The sequence below is a fragment of the Taeniopygia guttata genome, chromosome 5, assembly GCF_048771995.1.
Source record: "Taeniopygia guttata chromosome 5, bTaeGut7.mat, whole genome shotgun sequence".
Taxonomy (NCBI): Eukaryota; Metazoa; Chordata; class Aves; order Passeriformes; family Estrildidae; genus Taeniopygia; species Taeniopygia guttata.
Window position 1 is genome coordinate 3,867,352 of NC_133030.1, and position 20,966 is coordinate 3,888,317.

Here is a 20,966-nt window from a genome sequence, read left to right on the forward strand (position 1 = left end):
TTCTGTAATTTGACTGCCTGCTGGTGTTTAGTGACGTTTATTTGAAGGAATGATGTGTTTTGGAAAGTGAGGTCAGCTGGAACATTTGTTGTGCTCTTCATCTGTCTGCAGCCCTTGATCTTGCAATGTATCAGTCACTGAGGACAGAAGTCATTATTTACCTGTAAAAATGAAATTATTGTAGCATTAGTGGATGCTACCCTATGGATATTCTTAAATGTCGGGTGCTTATTGATGCTTATTTCAAAATTTGCTATCAAAGATTTTTAAAATTAGCCCAGTGTCATTGGAATTTAAATTTTAAATATGCTTCTTATTTTAAAAGGTAATTTTTCTCCTCCATAGAAAAAGTGTTTCAGTGGTTTTTCAACTTTTATGCAAACATTTTTCCAGTGTTTGGCTATCATTAAATTGGGACTGGATTATCTCATTTATTGTTGATTGCCCTGAATATTATCATTCTCAGTTTATATCAGATTCTCTCTATTTTATGTTGTAATAGTCAGATATTGCAAAATATTTGTCCTTGCCAAACAACTCAAAAATAGAAACACATTGTATTTTTGTACACATTTAACATTCATTAACCCTAACAATCACTTCCAATTCTTTACCTGCAAGAGAGAGCGAGCATAAAAACGTAATTATTAAATACACTTATGTGAAAAACACCCAGACACCACAAAGGTGAATGACTACATGGAAATAGTAAAGAAAATGCAAGAAAATTGACAGTGTCAGACTAGAAATGTACATTATTGTGACACCTTTCCTGAAGACAGACCCTTTCCTTGTGGATCTCCTAAGGAACATGAATGAGGAATGATCTACTTCTATGGCTCCAGCAGAAAGAAAAATCAGACTGAAAATGAAAATACAGTCTGAAAAATATTATACCTTAGCATGATACCTTAGCATTTACATGATCCAGTAAAGGTATTTCAACCACCCCACAAAATATTGCATTTCTTTAACTCTTTGTTAAAGAAAATATGTTAATATGAACAAGATCTTTCCATAGTTTAAAACACAGCAATGAAGCATCTGTCAAGTCTACACCTACTGATGTAATAGGAACACAAGCAGAGAAATAAATATCTCACAGTGTCCCTGAACAAAATCATCTGTGACAATTAGCAGGGTGCCATATTTTTAAATTATAGTTGTCCCAGTTAGCTCTTTCAACAACTATGGCACTGAAAAGGACAAGAAGGTTGAAAAGAAACAATAAAAAAAAAAAAAAAAGGAGAAAGAGAAAAGTTCTGTAAAACCTAAATTGAACTAGTAGGTATTTATGTAATTTCAAGAGAAATTAATTGTATTTTTCTACTTATGTTTTTTTCCTTTTGCCTTGTACATAAATATCACTCTTCTATTAAAGTTGGAAGTCTTTTCCAATCTTAATGATTCTACAGTGCAGTTATTCTGTCTTTCTGTGATGTGAAAAATTAGGGGATTAGTGTTTTAGTTTGGATGAGGAGTGCATTTCATCTCAAATTAGCCAGCTTTTATCCACATGATAACCAAAAATATTTTAGATTCCTTCTCACATTTTCTAAAAATTACCATTTTAGCCACCCTGCCTTCTACATTTTCTAAGAATTACCATTTTAGTCACCTTTAGATACCAGGCAAATTTATTTCCTGAAAGCAAATTCTACCATTACCTGGCAGAATTTGAAATAGCAATGTCAGGATGGTGCAGGAGGTTTCTTGGAGCTGGGTTTTAAAGGCTGAGGAAGGAACAAGTCGAAAGACAGGCAATCTGAAGAATGCTTTAATCTGATTTTCTTTGGAAGAGCCCCGGTGGATGGATGGCTCCTCATGCATCCCTTGGGGGATGCACAGGGACCTGTGCAATGTGAATTTCTGAAATGAACATTGGCACAAGCAGGCACAAAGCCCCAGAACCCACCATGAGCCCACAGAAAGCATTTTCTGTCCCTAGCAGCTTTTAAATCTTTCCAGAGGAGCCAGGCTGTTGAATTTGTAAGTTAAACAGCAAACAATAAACAAATACTTTCACCAACCTCCACCCCTTCTATTTTTTTTTTTTTAAAGTCCTGCATTAAATATGCAAAAAATGAAGTGGAAGGTGAAATTTGTGCTTGTTTTTCCAAATGTCTCAGTGGAAAATGCATAGAGAAATCTGTGTGGTTTTAGTTGAGGAAACACAGTGCTTCTCAACTGACCTTCCAGTTGTTGCAAAAGGAACAAAGTACATGTTTGCTTTAAATTTGGAAGTAATTTTCCATTTACACCCAGCAAGGTTGGATTTTGGATGTCTCTAGCAAACACATCTATGGGGAGGGGAAATGGGGAACTTTGAACTATGCTTATCTGAATATGATAGTAATCAGTGGGAAGTGTACATTTAAATTTTTATATTTTAAAAGAGCACATTTTATCAGTTTAACTCTGACCCCTTTACATGTTTCCACAGGAATTTGGATCTTGAAAAATTTTGATCCAAATGCAGAATATTGAATGCTTGTTTCTCATAATGCAAGTCATACTTAGATGACAGTAGCATCAGTTGAAAAATGCTTTAGATAAGAAATTGTGAGGAAAAAACAATACTTAATTTTGTCCAGTCTTATATCTGATTGGGAAGGATAAATACTATAAGCATAAAATATTCCAGCCAATATGAAAACCAGTAAATACTGTAATTTCAAATCCTATAATTTGAATCCCTGAATTAATTCCCTACTTCACAAATTATTAAATACTATAGGAAAGACTAAAGACTGTGGCCTGCAAGTTTTATAAAAAGGAAAATTTCAGTGGAATCTTTGCTTGTTCCACCTGTGAAGGCCTGGACACCTGCAGGGGTCACAACAACACATTGCCAAGCAGCTTGTGGGTTGTTTGGATTTCATAATTTCTGCCGAGGAAACTCAGCTCTCCCATCCAGGTGCCAAAGAAAAACTCTGCCTTCCTCTTTGTGTCAGCTCTGACAGTCCCTGAATGTTTTCCTGACCCAAAGAAAGCCTTTTCTGCCGGGTGAGCTGAATCTGCTGAATGGGATGCTCAGTGCCAGCAGTGGAGAGGCATCACTGGGAAAATTTCACTGCTCAGGAGAATTGTGAGAGGCCAGCTCTGTCCCTTTGCACTGGGACTGTGCCTCGCTGTTCCATGCAATTGCATCTATGTTATTGGTGTAATTCTGAGCCTTCTGGATGGAATTACAGCCCTGTGGTCTTGCCTTCTCCTGTCCTTACTTCTGATGGCAGAGCCTCATTCAGGACTCAAGCTTGTTCAAAAATTAAGAGTCTAGCTGATACAGGCAACTAATAAGTTGATATGAACAACTCACACTGGCTGTAAAAAGTGTTTTGATGATATAGCTTATAGCAGTTTGAGGAGTAAAACAAATTGTTCTAGCCAAAGCATTTGCAGTCTGCATCTACACTTGGGATTTTGGTAACAAAAATAGCACAAAGTGTCATTAGTAGGTGTTCTGCCAAAAGCTTCTAGCCTGTGTTTGTCCTCAGATTATTTCTTTTTGCTGCATAATAGATTACATCTGTTGGAAGTACCTTCTTCTTCTAACTTCTGGGTTTTATTTTCCACTCAGAGCACTCACACCTAACTAGTGCTTATCCTCTGCAAAGGCTTGGAGACGAGGGGGAGCAGGAGCCCACGGGGGCTGTGTTTCAGTGCTGAACTTCATAAATGAATCTAAATGACACGGGGCCTCCTTCCACTGAGTTACTTAAGCACTTTGAAACAAAACCCTCCCCTCCAAATGGTATCAGGAGCCCACAGTGCTTACAGGTGTAACAGGAGTTTCCACATTAACCCCTACGTTGCTTACCAGCACAAATGTACCCACCAAGAGAAAATCAGGACAGGGAAGCGTTTGCTGTTTCCCAGGTGACAAAAAAAAAGTTATGTGAGGGTTTCTCAGACAGAGTCATATTTAACCTGTGATAAAAAAGGGTCATCAGAGTGTTTAAAGCTCGCTGATACATCTAATGTTGTGTTACTGTGCTTTGTGGGCACTTCAAGACTATTTTGTGGCCAAAGTAATCCCTAGGAGTCACTGACAGAGGAGGTTCATCACTCCAGCTCACACTGGAGTTCTGGTCAGCCCCCAATCCCAATGCTGAGGAAACCTTTAATTGAAACAGCTCCCAAAGAAGGGAGCTTGTAAGGAAATAAGGACGAACAATGGATCTGCAGAGGGGTGCTGTGCTCCACAAAAGCAACCCAAGGAGTTTCGAAGAGATTTGAGAGTTTGATTACACGCTGGTGATACTCCCGTTGCAAGGTGAGTGGAAGTGTAGCTTGATCTAATTAGCAAAAACTGGAACATGAGGACAGAACTGACAGTGCCAGGATGTTTCAGGAAGTGCTGTCATTTTAGCAAGCGTGACCAGCCCAAAATTCCAGTGAGAGAACAGTATGATAAGAGAGGTTAATGAGCCCAAAGTCACCCCTTCTTTTCTAAATCCAAATTAAAATCTATTTCTGAAAGTTGGTGAATATTGTGCATAAGTATCTGTGAAGGACTGGATTCATCATTTTGTCTGTTAGCAGAGGATCGGTATAATTCAAATTTACAACTGTATTTGGATTGTTTTGGTTATCAAACTGTAAGAAGGTGCATGTGAAAGATGAGAAATTTGCTAGAAACAGATTCTAAAAAACAGCTGAAAAAATTATGTTGAGACTCATCAGTGGATCACAATTTGGAGCGATATACACCAATTTAAGTTTGCAGATCAAGTGTGGATTGAATCAGCAGATCAGGCTGATATTTATTAATTAATTACATATTTTATATTTAATGTGCTTTTTAAAAAGCCATTTTAGACTTTGTATGGTTAAGTAATCAACAAGAATGTTTATCAACATTTACTGTCTATATGGTAATAAAAAGTGTAGAAATAACTCTGTAGGATGTTATTTTTTTAGGAGCTTGATTAATATTTCTAAAATTAGTAAGCAATAGATGCTATGAGCAGCTCTTGAGTGGTGTAATTTACTACCATTGACACCCACCTATTTCTTCCCCAGCCCTAAATTATATGGCTCATTACTTACAAGAAAATTGGCGGTGTTGTGGTAGTAAAGCCAATGTTAGGTTTCAGCACTTCCCTACATTAAGTCTAGCTTCTCCAATTAATTAATTCAAATTCTGACTTCACATCCTAACAATCTTTATTACAAGGATTGGTCCTAAATAAAGGTTAAAATCAAGCAGACACGTGTTGAAAATACTGGAACAAGTAGTGAGAAAAAAATAGCAGAGTACGTGTAGTTGTGCAAGTAAATAAAGAAATTCTTTGTTATTTTTGGCAAGAGGTGGAGAAGCATGTGATGTCCAGTTGTAGCTGTAGCCAAGGATTTATCTTGGGGCTAAATACTTTACAGGCAAACAGTAATTCCTTTTTCACCCCACATCAGCTGAACACTATTTTGGGTCAAGAATGCTGTTTGCAGAAGCTGACCAGTCCTACAAACCACTAATATTTAAGTGATGTGTAATATTAGGGACATGTTGTTACTGGGGGTGTATCCCGTTGTTTTGTGAAGAGTTGAGCAAGGCAAAATGCTGAACTGTAATGCAGGATGAAAACTGGTCAATACATTTGCCCTGTCCTGTTACCTCTATAGCTGCTGGTGTGTCTGATGGGCTCGGGCTAGCGTGGCAAGGACTGCTCGCCAGGGAAGGATGCCAGACCAGATCTGGAAGGTTGGTGCTTCACAGTTGTTTTCAGGGCTGGCTGGGGAAGTCTCTTTGTCTTACAAGGCCACAACACTCATTTAAATGAATTGGGAGTTCACATGTTCATTCTCACCTTGTCATCTTCTAAGCTCCAGGTGTCCTGAGAGAGTCAGGCCTTTGTCCTGGCACCGGTTTGCTCACGGTTATGCACGCTCTGTATCTGGGAATGAGTGTTAGGGGAGCTGGCAGCTAAGAGGTGGGAGGGAGAGCTCACTGCTCGGGCTGTGCTGACTGGGACGGCCAGCACGGGAGGATTATTGGGGGTTTTACAGGTGCTCCTCGGAGATCCCCGACAAAGCACGAGGTAGTGACAGACCGGGGCGGGCAGAGAGGAGAGTTCGCGGTAGGAGCATCTCAAGTTGTCCTCCCAGGACTTCCCAGGGGGAAGGTCCGCTGGCGCTGAGCAGGGGAGAGGAGCGCGGGGGGAAAGGAGCGCGGGGGGAAAGGGAGCGCGGGGGGAAAGGGAGCGCGGGGGGAAAGGCAGCGCGGGGGGAAAGGCAGCGCGGGGGGAAAGGCAGCGCGGGGGGAAAGGCAGCGCGGGGGGAAAGGGAGCGCGGGGGGAAAGGCAGCGCGGGGGGAAAGGCAGCGCGGGGGGAAAGGGAGCGCGGGGGGAAAGGCAGCGCGGGGGGAAAGGGAGCGCGGGGGGAAAGGGAGCGCGGGGGGAAAGGAGCGCGGGGGGAAAGGCAGCGCGGGGGGAAAGGCAGCGCGGGGGGAAAGGGAGCGCGGGGGGAAAGGGAGCGCGGGGGGAAAGGCAGCGCGGGGGGAAAGGGAGCGCGGGGGGAAAGGGAGCGCGGGGGGAAAGGCAGCGCGGGGGGAAAGGCAGCGCGGGGGGAAAGGGAGCGCGGGGGGAAAGGGAGCGCGGGGGGAAAGGGAGCGCGGGGGGAAAGGGAGCGCGGGGGGAAAGGAGCGCGGGGGGAAAGGGAGCGCGGGGGGAAAGGAGCGCGGGGGGAAAGGAGCGCGGGGGGAAAGGAGCGCGGGGGAAGGCAGCGCAGCGGGAAGGAGCGCAGGGGAAGGCAGCGCAGCGGGAAGGAGCGCGGGGGAAAGGAGCGCGGGGGAAGGCAGCGCGGAGCGGGGCGGGCGCGGAGCGCGCTCCGAGCGCCGCCGGCGGGAGCGGGGCGGCGGCGGCTGCGCTGCGCGGCGGGGCCGGGCGGGGGCGCTGCCGCCGGGCCGGGCGGAGCGGGCGGAGCGGGCGGCGGCGGCGGGAGCGCCCCGCAGGCTGCGCCCCGCGGGCTGGGCGGGGGCCGGGGCGCGCCGGAGCGGGGCTCGGCCGGCGCCCCCTCCGCAGCGCTCGGCGGGGCTGCGGCCCGCCGCTCGGGGCGATGGGCGGTGGCGGACGCCGCTAGGCCGCCGCGGGCAGGGCGGAGGCAGGAGGAGGCGGAGGCGGAGGAGGCGGCGGCCGGGGGCGGGTTGGGTCCCTCCCCGGGAAGATGAGGCGGAGGCCCGGTCTGTTGAGCGGGCTGAGCTGGGGCTCTTCCCTCGCAGCCGCCAGGACAAGATGGCAGCGGCCGAGGCGGCGGCGGCAGCAGCAGCGGCGGGGCTGAGCGGCTGAGCCCGGCCGGAGCGGCGCTTCCCGGAGCGCTCCCGGACATGCCCAGGGCGGCGGCGGCAGCTCCAGCGCGGACGCCAGCGCGGCCCGACCCGTGAAGGTGAGCGGCGGGCGGCGAGCGGGGCCGGCACGGCGGGCGGAGAGCGGCACCGTCTGTGCCTCCGCCGCTGGCGTTCCGCCCCGCCCGCGCCGGGCTCCGCGGCAGACCCGACCCCCCTGCCCGGGGCAGCGCCGCCGGCCTGGCCGAGCGCGGCGGCGGGGAGCGGGCAGCGCCGCTTCCCCTTCCCCCTGCCCCGCCGCGTCCCCGAAGTTTCCCGTTCCCCGGCGCGGCGGGGCGCCCACCCCGAGCCGCCCCGGGTGCCGGGCGAGGCCGCCGCCGCCCGGCGGGGAGGTGTGGCCGCCCCTCGCCCGCGGCAGCGCCGGCGCTGCCCCGCTGCCCTCCGGGCGCGCCGCCTCCTCCTGCGCCTTGTAGGGAGCGCCGGGGGGTCCCGGGGCGGCGCCCGGGCGCGGCCGCGGCTCCTCCCGCTCCGGGTCCTGCTCGGCCGCCGCCGCGGGCGCTCCTGGCAGTCCCGGCGGGACGCGACCCTCGCCCCTGACCCCCGAGGAGGAGCCGCGCTGGGGGGGAAGCCGGGGCGGCAAATGGTGCCCAGGGCCGGTATCACTAACAGCAACTGGAAAGGAAGTGGACGCTTTAAAATTTGGTCAGTTCCCAAGAACGAGGTCTGTGAAAACAGAGGGGTTGGTTTGCCGGAGGCTTTGCCGTAATGGTTGCGGCAGGGATTGTGCGGGGTTTGTTCTGGATTCGTCGTGGTATCAGTTGTAAAGCTGGCAGGTGCCTTTACGTGTGTTTAACGCTGTAGGAAATAGTGATGAGTTTGTAAAAATTATTTTTATTCAGATCAAGCCCTCAGTCGTCAGTGCTATGTGCTTACACGTATATATGAAGAGCTTTCTTTTGAGGCTATTCTTTTGTTACTAACTGTTGCATCTGACTTAAAATGTCAGAAACTGCGATTGTTTCCTTCTCTGTTAACTTAGTTTTTGGGACTCCAGGGCTATAGTTGCCAGAAATTAAGTGGCGCCCTGATGTTTTTGCATCTTCCTGCTTGTGTATTTCGCGTCTTCTTTCTTGTGTATCGCCTCGTTTATTTCAATTGTTTTAGTGTCTTTAAATTGTGGGAAAGTATGTTACTATGAGAGATGATTACATTAGGTAGAGCTGCAGTTGTTGATATCAATGCATGTTTCTGTGGTTATTTATTTTCTACCCAGTATTACCTCCCATGCCATCGTTTGCAAAAAGTTCAGGCTCTGATTGATGTGTTAAGTAGGAAAGCTGGGATGGACTGCGAGGTCCTACTTTGTGACATAATAATTCCGTAACAGACCTAATTTGCTAGAGCTTTCTATAAACTAAGTTTAAAATACGCACAGCAACTCTCTAACAAGCGTGGCAGCCAGCAGAGAGATTAATTAAGCACCTGGAAAATAGGTCAATACTGTATTACGAAGCGGCGTGGTGAGATGGCAAATAAATAGAGCGAAGTGTTAACGCGGACTTAGCGGGGAAAACTGATCCCGGCGGAGCGGCGGGGACGGCTTTATCTGCGCTGCCGCGGACCTTTTATGGTAGCGCATGTGGAGAGCCCTTGGACTTCTCACTCCCTCCACTTCTTCCTGGGGGCTTCTCTTGGAGTTGCTCGCTCAGGGTGTGGCACCGCTCGTGCTTGTGAATTAATTTTTTTTACGGATAAATTTGGCTGGGTGTTCCAATTCCCAATGCGCTGGTGGTGCGTGGCTCTCCGGGCTTGGGGGCGGTTTGGAATTGGACGGATTCCATGAGCTGGAATAAAGTTTCATTGAAAAAATGCTCGGGGAGCTGCCCCTGCCCTGGGGTCTCTGCGGCACTTGTGATTTTTCTTTGTTTCAGGTTTTTTTTTTTTTTTTTTTTTGTTTGCGTGTTTCCTCCCTCCTCTCTTTCAAACAACTACCTATGGAAACAGGGAAATGAGACCGGCTCCTGCATAACGAGATAGCAGAGACAAAGACAGGGTGTGGGGAGGAAGACTGAGCTTGCAACTCATCTTTCAGAACTAACTGATAGAAATGCTGGAATTTGCATGTGCTGCTTTTCTCCTTGTGTCCTCCAGTTTGCAGCAGTTGCTTCAAAACAAACGATATTTTGGAGGTGATTTTTCCAAAAGCATCTGCGGGATTGATGGCATCTGTTAAAGAGGATGGGGAGGCTGAGCAGCACTTTCAGAGGCAGAGGGTTGGTTAGCTCACCAGCCCCTGGGCGGAACAGAATTAACTGTACTAAATTCTTGTGAAAGCCCCAATCCAAAGGCAGTGTTTTTCCAAGCTAACGTGTTGAGGTGTAGAGACCCCTCTTTGAAAGCATTGCACACTTCCTGTTTTTAGTGTAGTTTTCTTTTTACCTCTATAGGATCTCTTTCTTGTATTTTCCCTTTTGCCAGTGTGCTGATCGTGGCAACAAAGGCCCTTTTGACAAAGCAGCGCGTTTTGAAACGGGAATTTTGTAGTTGGCTTTCTTGTATGTGAGGGGGGAGAAAAGCAGCGTTGGTAACAGGAGCAGCACTGTCATTTGAGGTTGAATATGTATTTTGGAGGAATGTTAAATACAGAAGGAGAAACTGCTTTTAGTGCAGCTAAATTTCACTGTTGCAGCGTGGGGTGTCGTGGCATATGAGTGAGTGCTGTGCTCTTACAGAGCAGTTCCTGCAGGCAGTGTTGCTTTCTGCCCAGAACTTTGGGGAGTAAAGCAAAGGACAGAGAGGCCGACTTTTCTGAATATATAAAATGATTTCATGTGATATATAGAAGCATTACAGGTGAGTTAAACTGCTGTGACTGACAGAAGTACAAGTTGGGTAGAGCAGGCCTGATAAACACCTGGTGATCCTTGGTTGTTGTGGAATTGTCATGGTGGTGCTACCAACATTCTTCTGTCACAGGTTTGCTGTTGAATTTTACGAAATAGTATCCACCTTTCAGACTTCAGAAAAGCTTGTTTGTACCATTTTGTGTTTCCCAGGTTCCTAAGTCACTGAAATATTCTATTTCTTGAGATCCCTTCACTGACAATCAGAGGTGGAGTAGAAAATAACGAATTACCTTTAGCAGATCTTGAAATAAAAGCTCATTACTTTGGGTAGGTATAGGATGGGACTTCAGGTGTCTGAAGCTGTATTTCAGAACTGTGGCTGAGCTGAGCACGACCCCAAACATGGGGAGAGGAGCGAGGATGAGCACTGAGCATGTTCCAGACCACTGCTGTGTGCGCAGTGCACCTGAAGTGACCACGTAACTCTATTTAAAGCAGCCTAAAATAACTGATGCTGTGATATGGGTTAGTAATGGGTTACCTTTTCTGACTTCTGCAGGCAGTGAGCACCCTCTGTTTAACCTGAAATAACCTATAATGAAGGATAAAGCCTGGAAAATCCTGTTACCTGGTCTTGGCTTCCCCCGCCCCCCTTTAGAGACTGTTTTAGTTAAGAGCCTCTATCTCTTTCACAGAGAAATTGTAACTTTGCTTTTCTTCAGAGTCACTGTGCTTTGAGTGACAGGTGAGCAGGGGAACAGCATGTAATTGTGAAAATGGATTTTAGTTGGTAACTTTATTTGATAATGTAGTATTTCCTTCAGGCTAGGTTCTTCCCCCCAGTTCTTCAGTTGTTTTATTTCAATATAGTGAATGTTGAAAAAGATGGCAGGAGTTGTTGTGAGCCTTGGTTTTAGATGCAGTTTGGGGATAATCTTTGTAAAGTTTTGTAGTATTTTTTTCCATAGTATATCACTTTTTTCCAGAGAGGACTTTAACATTCATTTTTTAATAGCGGGTAACTTTCTGACAAAAGGGAGTTAATCTCTGGTGTAGCAATTTGGCTTGGAAAAGGAAGAAGAGCCAAATAACTGAACTGTTTTTTAAACAAGTAGACTCAAGTAGTTTAGTTCTGTTTTTTTCCCCTTTGCTGAGACTTGGAGTCAGTGTAATTTCAAAATTCCTCTCCCAATATTAACATTACATATTTATTAGGTCCAGCATTATGTAAACTTTTTGTGCAGTATGTTATGCTTTTAGAAAAAGATTAGGAAATTATTCATTTTTGTAAGTAAGGAATATAATTCTTTTTTCCCTCCTTTTATTCAGCTCTCTTATGCTCTACAGTATTTGGGTATAACAGGAGAATGCTAAGTTCAAGTTCCAAAACAGAGCAATAAAAGAAGATGCAGTCAAACATCCGAAGACAAAATAGACATAAGAAGTATTTTCCTATCTTTTAGGATGATCAAAGCTGCAACAACTCCCAATATTAAAAAAGTAATTGGATTCTTACATACAGAGAACTCTTTTTGCATGTTAGGAGGGGCACTCCCATCAAAAAAGCAATCTTTAAAATCAGTAATCTTAAACTCATGCTTTCCATTCTTGCTGAAATAATATAACAGTTCCAGAAATCTTTTTAGTGCTTTTTAAAGCACACTACAAATGAAGTACAAATAACATTTCTAATGTAAAAAGTCATTTATTGCCAAATAGAAATTAGTTTTTATTTGTATGAGCATCGCTTGCTGGATACATTGGGTGGTTACATGGTAACCACCCATTTAGAATGTGCTGGAAAACTTATGGGCAAGAAAACCCAGGTCCTGATACTGAGTCCCATAAACACCCTGAAAAGAGGAGCTTTTGGAGATGGTTGGAGATGCCCATGGCCACTTGTCCAGGCCTGTTGGATTTCATAATCCACTGGTCTGAGTGTCTTGTGCTCTGCTCCGTTCTGGAGGCTGAGCTGCTCTGGGTCATCTCGCTCCACTGTCCTGCAGCTGCTCTTTGTGTCACCAGGACACCAAACTTCCAAGGAATTTAATTTGCTGGGTGAGGCAAGATTTTTATCACAAAGTTTGGCTTGGCTAGCAGCTTGCCTTGGGGCAAGCAGCCACCAGTACCTGAGAAAACCTGCTTTGGGTTACTTTAGGAGTTTTCTTTTGTTTTACTTGAACTGTGTGATAGAAGTTGGTCTCCTTGCCTTGTGCTGACCTCATCTTGCAGTGGTTGAAGTGAGAGGGCAAAACTGGTCCCTGGGCAGGAAAAAGTGCCAGGAGAGCAACTTCAGCTGGGATTGCAATAAGCACAGCTGGTGCAGCTGTGCTTTGTATGGGGCTGGAGTGTCCTCATTGCAGAGATGGTTGCTGCTTTTATAGCGTGACCAGGTCCCTCTGGGCGTCAGCTGCCACCTGAACCTCTCCCTGTTCCTGCTGGAATGGACTGAAACAAGCGCCTGCCTGCTGGATGGGACCTAGTGCAGGCTCAGGGGCTGCATGGAAGCTCATCTATAAAGGCAAAAATGCAGAGAGAAAATTACTTCATACCAATAATCATTAGAAAGTTTGTAAGGGAGGAATAGAAGTTTTTCTGACTGGTGATCTAAGCTGCCTTTGGAAGATATGGGTAACCACTAGTATCAGGCATCCATAAAAAGTATTTATATACCCAGTTTTTTCTAAAGCTTTATTAATTTACTTTTGCAAAAGTAGTTTACTTTTTCATATGTAGATAGACTAAACATTTCATCTCTCGTGTTTCCACAGTCTCAACATGTCTGCTGCTTTGTTTTGGTCCTTTGTATGCATTAAATAAATGCTATGTTAACTTTTAGGAAATTCCACTAATTTAAGTAAAAGATATTATTTTTTTTCTCCTCTTTCCTATGGTGCAGGTTTTTTCTGTGTTGGCACAATTGATGGAACTTAAACAATTTCCAGGAAGATTTTTAGTTGTTTCTTGTAAGATGCCTTTCTGTCTTTTTGACTGAAGCTGTTGATGTGCATCATTTCCTAGAAACTTTGGTCGTCTGCTACTTCCTACCCCTTTCCTTTCAATTCTTCCTTTTTTTTTTTTTAATTTTTAAAACTTTTTTTTTGTTTTTAACTATTGGACTTGGTTGCTTGTCTACAGTCTGTGTGTTGAGAAGTTTTTTCCACAGCTTCTTTTTGAAGATTTCGAGGGATTGTATGTGGGTAGAAGAGGTATTCAAATAATCTTAGTTTTTCAGCATTTGAATCTGTTAAGTGTGGGAATTTTGGTGTTTGAGATCTTGTGAAGCCCTTCTGAAGGAACCAGATTTATTCCTAAGAGGAGAAAAAAGCTCTTTGTCTCCTTTTTCCTTTTAATACCAACTTATTTTGTGATTCACAGAAATAGTTTGTATTCACCCTAATAGGAGTGGATTGCTTTCTTGAGATACTAAAGAGTGATTTTAATAACTTTTCTTTATGGCTTTTGTAATGATGCTGTGAGCTGGCTTCTTCCTGTGGACTGTGTTAGCTCTTAGCCCAGCGAGAGGGCATGGTGGGCAGTTTTCCCAAGAAATGCTTTGGGAGCTCTTTGTGACAAATGCTGTTTGAGACTAGGTGTGTTTTTAAAACTCTGTCACAGATGTGTCTAAACATCCTTCTGAAGATTAAAACAAGATTGGCTGTTACAAGTTTATTTATGCTACAAGTGGAAAGATTATTAAACATGGATGGGAATACAATAGAGACAAAATGTATGCACATTAATCAGTACTATTATAGCCCCCAGGTAGTGGGTTGTATGCTGCATATAATCTTTCTTTTCACATGCTTTCTGTGTAGTTAAATTGAAAAGTTTCTTTGCATAGGGGCAGGGAGGACATTTCTTGCCCTGGTGGCTTTGGGAAGCATTATAATATGGGTTATTACAGTTATTGATTGGTAGGAGACAGAAGGCTGATCCTTCCCTGAGAGAGAATGGATTTCTAATGCACTGATACTTACCTGTAGGAAATACTGCTTCTCTACATCCTTGGAAAGCTGAAAGAAGTGGTAAAAACCTTTTCCCTCTTATTTTTTCTTTACTGTTCTACAGTAAATGCCATGCCCAATTATGCAGCTGTTTTCAGCAAGCAAGCAATGCTATTTTCATGATGGTGTTGCTTACAAGGAAAGAAAAACACCTGTTATGTAATAGCAGAATATTCAAACCACTTTTAAATAATGGATTTTTATGATGGAAAAAATACTGGGACTTCACAGAGGTTTTTTTTGTGTATGTGTAAAAATGCCTTCCAAACATGTGCTTACTGTGTGTGTGTTTACCTCAGTCTGTATATGTTTGAAAGTTGTTGCTGGATGTAGCTGGGGCAACTGACCTGAAAACTGCAGCAGAAAAAGATCAATCACGATAAGTGTATGGGATTAGATGCCTTAATTATGTTACAGTTAAGTCAGTTTTAAAACAAATAAAGGCTAACGTTCCTATTTACTCTGACGTTTTTGTTGCAGAGGAAGTTGAATAGGTGTGCTGTCTTGACAACTCATTAACCACTTGATAATGACATTCTTGGAAGAGGGACTGATTTTTTCATGTATTTGGGCAAAGTTTTAACTCAAATATTGCTTACTACCAGGTGGTACAGGAGAGCCTGATTTGCAAATTTTTGCATTGCAGGTCAGACTCAATGAGCTCAACAGGTTTTTTGTGTGTGTGCTGCTGGCAGACTTAATGTGCAGGTCCTGTAGGGAGAACAGGAATTTTGTGTTGTTGTTTTTTTTAAAATTTGTTTGGTTTTTGTTTGTTTTGGTTTTTGTTGCTTGTTGGTTTGTTTTGTCCAGGTGAAAATCTTTTTTAGTGTGAGAGAGGAGGATAATTTTGGATGAGTTTCCTCTTCACTGAGTAGTTGAGAGGACTTGATGGACTCTAAGTAGGACCCCTTCATGTGCATGCAGATGTTCTGCCTTACATTCTGTGAAGAGGCAGCAAACATCTAGATGTATATTCTTACAGGAGCTGCTTTTGGTATTGTCTAGAGCTATTCTAAAATGAAATTTCAAAGTAAATTGCTTGGATGTGTTGATCAATTTTTAGTTCTAATAAAAGCCCAGCATTCTAAAAAATGCAAAATTAACCAATTGCATAAAAAGAAAATGACTGGAAATAAGAAAGGACTAAGAAGTAATTTTTTTTTAAATGCAGTGAATTTTGAACACATAATATACCAACAGGCAGTTTGGGCAAATCCTCTCTATCAAATTTTATTTCTGCTTTAGGGAAGGTGGCAAAATATTTTGGAAATACTTAGGGCAATGGAAAAAGTGCCCTGTCTCTCTGCTTGCCTTGGTCCCTCCTGCTGCATTGAAGGGTGGCAGACAGTAGCAGTGAATTGAATGGATCCTTCAGCACTTCTGTCCTGCAGAAGGTGTGGGCTCTCCTAAAGCCCACTGCAAGAGACTTTTGTTTGAGAGTGCCTACTGTTTCCAGGTTCAAAAAGAATTAGTCTTCTAAAAGAAGAGATTAGGCTGGTGAAGCCCTGGCTTGTGGAAATGTGCTGTTTATGTTGATGGTGGCACATTCTGATTTGGAGGGCATGTTCTCACTGGGGGCTGCTGGCTTGCTTTCCAGCTTGCCCAGAAGGAAAAGAAATGCTTTGAGTACTGTTTCATTTATCTTTTTAGCTATGATTGCAGTCATATTGGTATCACAAGATTGAGCTTTTGATATTCGTGGAAAATGTGAATAAAGCAATTGTGTTCTTGAGTACTGCTGCTGGTGCTATGGCAGCGTTGAGTCATAGCAGTTCACTCTGATATTTTATGTAAAATATGTTTGTGCTCAGTGTATGGCGTCAGTTCTGTTGCCAAGGATTGAGACAATGGTGCAATTGAGACTGGTTTGTATCGCACTTAAACCAACTGGTATTTTCAATTTCTGCTATCAGAGCAACATTGGTGGTATCTGATTAAAAATGTCTCCACTGTTGCACTGACCTAAACCATCCTGTAACATTTTTTTTTTTTTGGTGTTTAGTAACTAGGTTCTGCAAGGACAGAATTGGATCATTGTATCCTTTGCTTCCCACTAAAACTCTCTCAAACTTGGAGCCAACCTTTGGCCTTTCAGCCTGGACCTGTGCAGGACCGAGGTTTCATGTTGGGCAAAGGCTGTGTTGGCTCAGCTGAATGTTCCTGGTGAATGATGGGCCAAAATAATCCCTGAGCTCTGAAACATGGGTTTTAGTCAAGAATGGTGATGATTCTGTCATTAAACTGCATCTCTGGTTGCTGCCCCAGAACTGGGTGTTGGTTTTTGGTGAGGTATCATCAGCTGCTCCTGCATCTCCTGGCTCTGTGTGTGTGCCTGTGCAGTTTGTGTCCAGAATTGCCTCTGTCCTTGTGTGAGGAAACCATTTATAGGGCACAAGTTACCTGGAACACCTCGGTGCTTTCTCCTTTGCTCTGCTCTCTCCCTTCTGTGGGTCACAAGTCTGCTCAGAGCTGGTTTTGAGGTGGCCGGAGGGAGGGAATCCCTGGCCTTGTATTTCTGGGCGCTTTGCACTCTCTATGGATATGTTTTCCTTTATAAATTGCATGAAACCCCAATTGCCAGTGGTTTGTTTTTAATTGTCCAGCTGGAGTGAGGGAATTCCTCAGGGTGAACAGGTCACGGGGGTATGAAAGTACTTGCATCAGTACAGCTTGTTCAGCTACACATCCAAAATAAACAATAACGTAGAGGTGCTGCTACTGCTGGTAATGAACTGCTGGTAATCTGTGCGGAAAGAGAGGGCAACTAATTCAGCTTTGTATTTGCTGAATGACTTGAGAAGTTGGGTGGCACCTAATATGAAAAGAACAATTGTTTTACCTGGAAAAATAATAGTTAGCATCCTTACAGCGTTTCCAAAGTGATGCATAATGTACACAAAACATTTCATAAGTGCCACTGCTCAAGTTGTGCATTTGCTGGAAGTTACTGGGTGTTTAGAAAGCCTCCCTCGACGCCCAGCTGCACTGTGAGGAGGTTCTGAGAGCTCTGGAGGTGGTTTTTGCCCATGGAGGCCTGAAAGCAGTTGGAAAACAAGTTTTTGCGGGTTACAGTTTAACTCTGTTATTAGGTGGCTGCCTCTGGCTGGGAATTCACTACAGCAGGAGCAGCAGGGTGACTGCGCTGCTGGGGCAGGGGGAAGGAGCTGTGCGTCCTGCAGGCAAATTAAGGGAGCAGTGTGGCAATTTCTCCTGAGTCCCCTGCAGTGGCCTTATTAACCAGTTACACTGCCACGTACCCCCCAGTCAGTCATGTGGAAATTCACTGTACAGTTAATTATTAAAGGTGCTCAGGCCTGGAGCAGCCTGTGCTGTCACAGTCTGCCAAGTCGGCGGTGTTGCTGAGTTTGCCTAGCCTGAGAAGGCTGGAGATGTAATTTTGAGAAGTAGAGAGCATCTGTGTGGTTCCCTGCTCAGTTTCTGTAGAGGGAACCTTGGCTGTGGGGGGACAAACTGCAGTGCCTCCTGTCCACTGGCATTACTTTTTGAAAAGATATTAGTTAATTTATTGAAAGGAATAAACAATGAATTTACTCAGTTGAAATATGTTTGCTTCGTTGCTTTGTTCATGCTTTTTTCAGGAGCTCAGAATTCACAGCCTTAACTCGGCTCAGAAGTCACATGTTTTGTATGGTTTCATGTTTAATAAGCCAAGTTTTCCCAGTTCTCTCTGCTTCAAACCAAGCAGACTGGTTCCTTCAAAGGAAGCCTTTCTAGAGGGGCTAACGGTAGGTGTTTTGGGGACAGCCTTTCTTGTGCACATTCCCTGCAGCATTCACTAGCAGTGAGGTGGGATGCAGCAACCTCCAACTGGAGAATACAAGCTGGAGAACTCCAGAGCCAAATTCAGCTTGTGTGTACCACTGCCCAGGAGCAGGTGCTGTGCTGGAGTGAGGTTGTCACACTTTCCTTGCACTTGGGGAAGGAGAAGAGGGCATGAAAATATGTCTGTGGCAATGTGGGGCAACTTCTCTGAGACCAAAACCGAAGTAGGAAGTTACTCTGAGACTGCCTGTAGTACTGTCACCTGGAAATTGCACTTTTTATATTATAAAAATATTGTTTATTTATTTATTTATTTATTTATTTAATTTATTAAATTTATCTGGAAATTGTGTTCAGGGTCAAGTAACCTCCCTGAAATGAGCCCAGAAGATTTTTTCTTTCCTTTAGCACTGGTTGTTTGGCTGTACACATCCCTCTCTTGGGTCTGGTGCTGGGTTTGTTAATGTGGGTGTAGTCTGACCATCTTCAGTTTGTATGAGGAAGCAGGAGCAGTCTCATTACAAGTATGCAGAAAGATGTATGAACTCAGTGAAATGTTTTGTGACAGGGGAAAAGAAAGATCCGCTCTCTGCTAGGTGAAAATGTGCTGTGTATTATTTTCTTTTGCTGGGAGTCCTGGTTTAAAAAAATGGGCAACAAAAATCCTGCAACACAATAACTCTATTCTTTCAGGTGTAGCTATCCATAGGATTGTATTGTAATCCAAATACCTCAAAATACTTAAAAAAAAATCTTCCAAACCCCACAAACAAATCAACCCAGTAAGAAAAACAGAACCAAAAAACCAAACCATCCCCAACCACAAAAAAACCCACAACCCCAAACCATCAAAAAACCCCTTACAACATAGCAGTGCTGTTACAATAGAGGTGTTGTGGTATTTTCCCTTTCTCTTCAAGGTTTGTTGTGCAGCTCTGCTGTGTGTGGGGGTTTGTTTTCATCTGGGTGGGGGGAAATAAGTTCTGTTTATCAACTTAGGTTCTCAAAGCAAAGGCCTCCAACAGCTGGATGTATTGGATAGTTCCATGCTGTTTGGATGGATTTCATTGCATATATGTTGGATAGAGTGTGCTTCTGCCTGAAATGCCTTCTGAGCACTGTGTGTGGCAGAGGTCTTTAAGCAACCTCAGGTGTAGGATGCTGCAGGGTTTTATGTGCCTGTTTCACAGGATTCACTGGTTATGTGAAGATACTGTGGCTACTCCAAGTGACATTGGCATCTAGAAGTGTATGTTTAGAAAAAGACAAACAAAATCATGGGAGTGATGAAGAAGTGTTTAGGGGAAGGTAAGAAATTAGGTGATTATACAAGTCTATTTTTATTTGTGGGGAGTAAAATTTTATTTTAGTAGTTCAGTCTGTAATGATTGTATCAAAGGTTGTTCTTCCAGCGTATGTTATCTCTTCTATTTAATGGTCAATTTTCTTTTTTTGTAGGGTTTGTTTTTTTTTTTTGAGTTGCTAAAAATGTTCTTGTAATAACTCAGTAAACACTTCTTATCTGCAAACAGAGCTGTTACTGTGGTCGGAGTTCAGGGTTGTGGAGTTAGGCCTGTAAGAAACACACTAACCCCAAAAGCGATAGTCTAGTTTTTCTTATCCAGCTGAAATTAATGTTGAAGAGGAAGCTGGGACTGTGTTCCTCTAAACCTTCTGGACTGGTTTGAGCAGCATGAGCTCTAGAAAATTTACACATTTTTGAATGCCAGTGGTCCTTACAGGCTCAGGTGAGGATTTGAGTAGGCCTCTGGTCTCTCTGGTTCTCCTCATGCTGGACTGTCCTGTCTTCCAAAAACATCCTTAATTTCAGTGTACTTTTTTCAAAATACTTACTGTCATCATCTAGTGCCCTCAGCTTTGATGAGACAAGCTTACACAGGGAAATACCTTCTCTAGAAGTTCAGGGGAGGAGGAATTTTGCTATTAGGTCATGGCAGATTCAGGGCAAATGGACCTGCTGGGGCTGCTGCAGCTTGGCCAGGTTGTCACCTGTGGGGCCAGGTGTCCCCACTCCCTCCTGCCTGGAGGTGCATGGGACCTCTTCCTGCCCAGGGGTTTTGTGGGGTGCCTGTGCATCTGGGCCTGCCCAGCATTTGGATTTGTCTGTGAGTCAAGAAGGTGATTCTGGTCATCTGAACCCCCCTGTCAGCAAACTGGGATAACACACTAGTGTGTCCTTGAGAAGTTTCTTTGCTTTTGAAGTGTACGTGCTTTTTGAGTTTGAATATCTTACGTGTTTCATGCACACGTGTGTCAAAAAGTGAGGGGATTGTGATGAACAAGCAAGCAGAGTATTTTTTAGTGGGAACCTCAGAAAGGTTTCAAGAAGAAACCACCCAAACATTATTTTGTAATATTTTAGTGTCTTTGGCAGATGTGGTATTTGAGACATCCCAGAACTGGAGGAATAGTAAGATGCTGATAGGTTTGGCTTGGCCTGCACTGTGCAGGTGCCACTGGAAGCTCCAGGGAGGCTTGGATGTATGTGTTCTCTGAGGCAGTCAGGGCTGATATTTGGATATCTAAACAATATGATCAGGATAAGTGATTTATTTATATATAGTTACGATAGAAAAGGCAGTAAGATCTCTTAGTCAATAATAATGCTTAAACACCTTGTAGTGGGGTGGGTTATTTAGGGGAAAAGTCAAGAGCTTGGGGGATTTTTTCCTGTGTTTTGAGCTTAGTAATTAATGTTAAATCCTTGGTGTGGAGCAGGAGGCCAGTGGCAGTCCCATCATGTTTGGTGGCAGGAGAGCCCAGCTGTTTCCTGGCTGTCTCCAGCTTTTTACATCTTCTGGCTCTGAGAAAACAGCTTTGGGAAGGAGAGGGCTTTGAAGTTTTCTTCTACAGCTGGGACAAAACCCATTAGGGGATTCTAAACTGAGGTGTTGGTATGATTATTTTAATTGCTCTTAAGATATCTAAATGTTCATTTGCATAAATCAAATCACAGCTTCAGAATAATTATGCTGTGCTTTTGGTTAGTTTTCATTTGATCAGAGTCACTGCAATGTCTAGCTCAAG

The 20,966-nt window shown here is 44.2% G+C and overlaps 1 protein-coding gene across 3 annotated transcripts in view; it reads left to right on the forward strand.

Moving 5' to 3' along the window:
- The first annotated feature begins 7,245 nt into the window (after positions 1-7,245).
- The window catches only part of HIPK3 (homeodomain interacting protein kinase 3), a 67,267-nt gene continuing 53,546 nt past the window's right edge, over positions 7,246-20,966 (forward strand). For 2 of the 3 annotated variants that reach the window (XM_030273405.4, XM_030273408.4), the window contains exon 1: positions 7,246-7,383. The gene's annotated coding sequence lies outside the window, so the exon portion shown is untranslated. Of the gene's footprint in view, positions 7,384-7,802; positions 7,985-20,966 lie in introns of those variants that run through there. The other variant, XM_030273406.4, reaches the window with a different exon arrangement.